Consider the following 6,000-nt stretch of genomic DNA (forward strand, 5'->3'; position numbering starts at 1 on the left):
GATAATTAATCTAACTGTGGTCCATATGCTTTATAGAACCTAAACTTTAGACACAACTAGACCCAAGCAGCAAAAGTATTAATATGGAGGACATCACCACAGATGTATTCAAATCACACAGTTTTTGTAAAATAATTTAGTCAGTTGAAAGCAGTAAAACACACGAGTCACGTGTCAGTGTTAGCAGTTTTCAGCATAGGTGCGCTGTCATAGTCCTGTATTCATTAGATGACAAATAAAAGGGGGCCACATCCATGTATAAATAACATATGATCATGTGATCACTAACGTGTCTTGCTTCTTTTGCCACGTAGGTCCCACAGCTGAAGAAAGGTGCAATTTCAGGCTTGTATGAAATATCAAGTAAAAAAATAGCTTCACAGAAGTTTCAAATTAGCCTCCTTTAGATTTATTGGGAGTCCCAGTATGGTCTCAGGCGTCAGGACGACTTTTAAAACTGTAACTGGTGACACTTTTGATTTAATTAGTGTGATCCAGAATTTAAAAAAATGTACATTAAAGTTTTAGCTTCTGGGGAATGTAGATGACACGGAGAGAACTGTACTGCATCCCTTCTCCGTTTTCAGCTAGAGACAGAATTCAACCTGAATTTCCGCATTAGTTTTTCTCTCATAACAAAAGCTCTCTGCTCGCTGTCCACTACTATCACCTGTTGTACTGTGAATTCAACACAGTGTCTGGTGGGACTGACGGCTCGGGGCCCGATCTGTGCGTCTCACCGGCTGACGGTGGAGCTGTAGGCTACCTGCACCAGGCATATTTGTAATCGTGATGAATGACTCCACAGCAGCTGGTCTGTGATGGAAAGGTAATGAGCATAGGGAGCCTGCCTTTGCTGCATGCTGGCTTAAAGAGGAGAGTCCCAGCGGCTCCTCAGGTATGATCTTTTCAGTTTTAGAACGAACACGAAGCCACAGATTCATGACCTCATAAGAATTGAGTGGAATCAGTCAGTAGATCATATATGTAGCAGAGATCCTGGAGAAGACAGTGAAATATCTTATGCATCAGGAAAACACACAACAGCTGGGGTCTATTCTATATTTGTCTATTCTTTTCTATTGCAAGACTCTATGGGCGACTGTGTTCCTTTTTGTTCAACCAGAATCTGGTCTGCATGTCTATCTGGAGCTGGTTCACACTACAGGGCTGAAAGTAGTTCTCAAAAACCTTTCAAATGATTTCCTCTGTTATAATGTATTAAATAAAAAATACTAATCAAACCAAAAACCAAAGAAAAAAATGTATCATAATCTGGTTAAATTGTGCTTAATGCACAGCAATTAGCATTATGACAAGTCACAAACCTGTTATTGCACTGTGACGTTAATGGCCGGTGAGCCGAACACGTGGATGGAGTTTGGACCCAAGAACAAGGTTGTTCTCAGAAAGGTCCAGCAGAGGGTGCAATGGGGTCTGATGTGATCATAGCCTTTGTTGCTGAGGTCATGGTAACAGCACACAGAAGAAGAGGAACACAGGCTTTGCACAACATCGTTATAAAATATAAAATCTAATTATAAAATCTTAACTGTCTATATATAATTATTGCTTCAAACGCACCGAAACAATAATCGTACAGATGAAATACTTTTATCCCATTTTTGTGATACTCTACCTGGTTTAGTGTGAACATTTTAATCGCCCTGCTAGTTATGTGTGTGCAGAAGGAGAGATCCTTTAAAGGATATTTAATTCCTCACTGCTGATACTGAATATATGAGTACGTGCGCAATGTAAAATCAAACAATGCACCGTTGGGCCGAGGCGTTGTGCAGCAACTTATAGGTCAGAGCTAACCACATGATAAAACATGAAGACTTACAATATATTAATTGCAAGACAGCACATATCAAAGTGGCCGTTAACTACCTGAGGTCAATGTCATACTGTCTAATTAACCGGGCAGCGGCTGTGTGGTCCTACATGGCTGTGGAAGGTGGAGATAGCAGCCGATCACACACACACACACACACACACACACACACACACACACACACACACACACACACACACACACACACACACACACACCCTTTACCCACCTTTTACTTCCTCCCATTCAGAGGCACGCACGCACTCGCTGTCTGAGTTCTTGCACAGAACACTCCGAGACATTCCATTTGCATGCCCGCCCCATCAAGCTGGATGCACTCAGACTGGTAATAAAAGGCATTGACCCCCTTAACCTTTATGAATTACAATTTGTGCCTGCAGCACGTCCTGTCAGAGGCCTCAGAAAAGCAGGCACCTCAGCCGGGGTGTGTGCGTGTTGTTTTGCAGTTGTTAAGGAGAGGGGAAAAGGTTTTTACAGCTCCTCGTCGGAGCTCCTGACAAGCAGGGAGGAGGCGGTCTGACAGCAGGAGCAGCGTGGGGAGGGACTGCAGCGCTGCTGATGGCTCCATGCTAATCTCCATCCCTGGATGCTGCACGAAACCACTGATGCGCCTTTCTTTGTCAAGACCGGGGATCCACAGCCTGTAAGGGCTGCAGTTCACCTGTGTTCCAGCTCCGGTTTCTGACTCCACCGCAGCGACGCAAACCTTTTTTAAACAGTTTGTGGGCACGAAGAGAAAGCAGGAAATTAGACCCAACTACAGGATGAGAACACTTGTTGATCGGTTTTGGGTAAAATAAATGACAGGGATTGAACTACAGGAGATGAGGGCTGAAAAAAAGTATTTTAATCACCAATTAATCGAACAATTCTTAATTCTTCATTTCTGCTTAAACCTTATTGAGTTGGTTTTTGAACATTTGCTGATTTTCTTATAGTGTTATAGTAATATTTATATTTGGCTTTTGAACTGTTGGTTGGGTAAAACAAGGAAGTTGATGTTACTTTAAACTCCAGTAGATTATATTATTCAATAATTTGTAGTTTCTGCTTTGAAACGTGACAAATAAAATGAATTCATGATGAAAATTGTTAAGACTGATTGCTAGCCAACTGAATAACAAATTCTTTGAGATTTTCCTCATCCACTTTTAAATTTAACAAAGCATCCGAGTGTTATGTATTATATTATATTATATCACGGACGTGCCGGTCTGATAAGCCTGCTTATTTACTCATTTAGGTAATTTACTTCTTTTTTTTTTCATAAAGTGTTTTTTTTTTCACAAACACTAATTACAACAATGACATTGTTAACAATATCACATAAAGTCCTCAGAGGAACGTGTATCTCTGGTTTCAGTTTCTGTTCTGGTACTCAGGTGAGTCGCACTGGTAACCCCCCCCCCTCCTCCTCCTCCTCCTCCTCCTCCTCCTCATGTCCCTTCCTCCCCTCCTCTCCCCCTCCCTGGGTTACTGTAGAAACATGGAGGTCCAACATGGCGTGCTCCATGGAAGAGGACCTGCTCTCCATATATATTAAATGCTCATTCAAAGGAGATGAAAACACAACGATTCTTAATTTCAGGTGATTATACACTAATAAAAACATAATTATAAATATGATTTCTGCCAGTTGAGCTGCCTAAATCCTACACACTGACCCTTTAAATACTGCAGGTGATAACAGACTTTGTCTAAGTATTAACAGGTGCTCTGTTAAATGATGACAGTTAACTTCCTGTCTTATTTTTAAGTTCCTCATAATGTATTAAGATTAAATTTTCCATTTCTAATATTGTAGCTGCAACATCACATAAAGGGGATTAAAAGTTATTCCTGCCAGCATTGGATCATAAAAGGAACTTGTTTTCTTGTTTTCCTGATGTATAAAAAGCCCTAATATTGATTAAAACAATATATATTCTAATTTTGGGTCTATATCGTTAGATAAAATGAAGACCTTCTCAGGCTCAGAGGCGACATGTAGCGGGAATAGTAGTTTTAATTTAGATAACAATTATATGATTCAGAGAAAGATTTTTCTGAATAGCCAGCGAGGCTAAAAAGTGTCATTCCTCCGTGGCACAGCTGAAAATCCCTCCAGTGATGATCATACACTATAACAACACTTGCAGTTTTATTCCCCGAGCAAACCGGAGAACAGATGTAGTGAATCCAGGTCATAGCTCCGTCTCCGCTCACGAACTTTTGAAGAAAGACGGGATCGTAGGCAGCCTTCTAGCGGTTGCTCCAATAAGCCACAGAAGGAGATCACAGGCAGCTCCCTGATACTGGAAACCATCCCACAGAAATGCAGCGAGCACTCTTTATCTCTGCAAGATTTAAAGGACATTAGCATCCACAAAATAGATTTTTCAGCGAATCCATAATAACACTGATGTTTGTGCTGCTGCTCAGCAGAGCAGCTGGAAGAGGTCTTAAAAAAATGCTGAAGTGTGCAGTCTCATTTGTCTTTATCCAGATTTTTTAGCTACATCTGTAACACCTCTGTATACACCGGATGCCCCGTGCAGAGCAGCGATTTATCACATGATCCTTTAGCTAACGTACTATCATGCCAATATTGGCTGGATTTTAAAATCAAATCTAAAACTGACATTGTGTTCTCACAAACACCGGCTTGGACTGAGCTTTAATCCTCTTTCTTTTTAACATCAGGAAATTCAGTCAGTGACTGTGTGAACAGGAGCGTGGCTGACAGGGGCAGCCGTGCGATGATTGCTTTACGGATCTCTGCTTTCTGTAGTGACTTCAAGGTCACTAAGATTTACAATCAAATGGCTTATGACACTTTAGTAAAAGCCGCCCAACACTGATGACAGGAGAAGAGAAGGAGACGGCCGCTTTAGAAGACTCTGCTTGACCTCCTACTGTGGTCCACGACTCGGATGTGCTGTTGTCTGTATTTATTACAACACCCGGCACAGATATGCGCGTTAGTTTAGGCAGACAGAAGGTTGTTAAGGACGGCATATGGAGAATGGATTTGATAGACAGACACTATATGGTGCACACAGTGGAGTAGATTAGAAGAACGGTGCATTTCAAGCTCCAGTCAAACTGCAGTTTCAGTCTAGTACACAAAAGAGCAATTAAATATGATTTAAAGGCCAATCTGTAATGGCAGTGTGCTGCCCCCTATTGAAATATTATTGCCCTGCTACTTACGGTTTCAGCTGGTGATTTAGTGCGGTGTTCTGTCGAGTTTAGTTTATTTCAGTCGTCACTCTGAAATTTAATGGCTGAGTTTGGATTTTAGGAGCTTTTAAACTGCTAAATAGGCGTTTACCTGAAGCTGGGTTCTTTTGATAAGCGAAACAAATCTGTATTTCAAAGTAATGATGAGATCATAATATACAAGCTTATTTTCTATCATCAAACAACTCTTTAACTAAAGTGAATATCCCCCCGCCCCCCTCAAAAATCTCTAAACAAGCAAAAAGTAAATGCAGTTGTTTTTTTTCGATCATTAACAAAATTACTTTCCCAACACAGTATATGAGACTTGTTACACTTAAGCAGATATTCAAGGCGTGTTTACTTAGCACTCATATGGAACGCTGTTGATTTTTATGGGACGCATATGGCTGCCTTTTATTGTGCTCAATTAAATCGCTTTAAACTAGGATTAACTTTTTTGGAGCGGCAATCCGCTACAATACAACGTTCAGCGTGCGGCTGCTGCAAACCTCCCCTGAACACCGCTCGCAGGTTCGGGGTGTCGAATACGAGCCTGTCACAACAATATTTAGTGAAAGAGCCCTTCCTGCTTTTAATGGCCTGACCTACATCCCAGTTCAGAGAGCTAATAAAGGCAGTCTGGTGGAGGTCCTGGAGCTGCACAATGTCACTCACAGATGCCCAACTCAGCAAGATCCGGAATGCTCAATTAGTTGCTTTTATAGGCGCCATTAATATGCATTAACTCTCGTTCCCGTGTACGAGCTCAGAGAAACGGTTGCTGCTGGCAACATATCAGCCAGGTAACACAATTTTCTGAAAACACAATACATAAAGAGGGAGCAGACCCAAAGTAGGAGTTAGTCAAAATATAGTGATGGAATGTGAACTATTGCGCTTCAGTACAAATTTGAAGCCAAAATACCAAGTGGTTCAAA

The sequence above is a fragment of the Embiotoca jacksoni genome, unplaced genomic scaffold (genome assembly GCF_022577435.1).
Source record: "Embiotoca jacksoni isolate LCO1_2020_lvr unplaced genomic scaffold, fEmbJac1.0.p SCAF_2, whole genome shotgun sequence".
Classification (NCBI taxonomy): Eukaryota; Metazoa; Chordata; class Actinopteri; family Embiotocidae; genus Embiotoca; species Embiotoca jacksoni.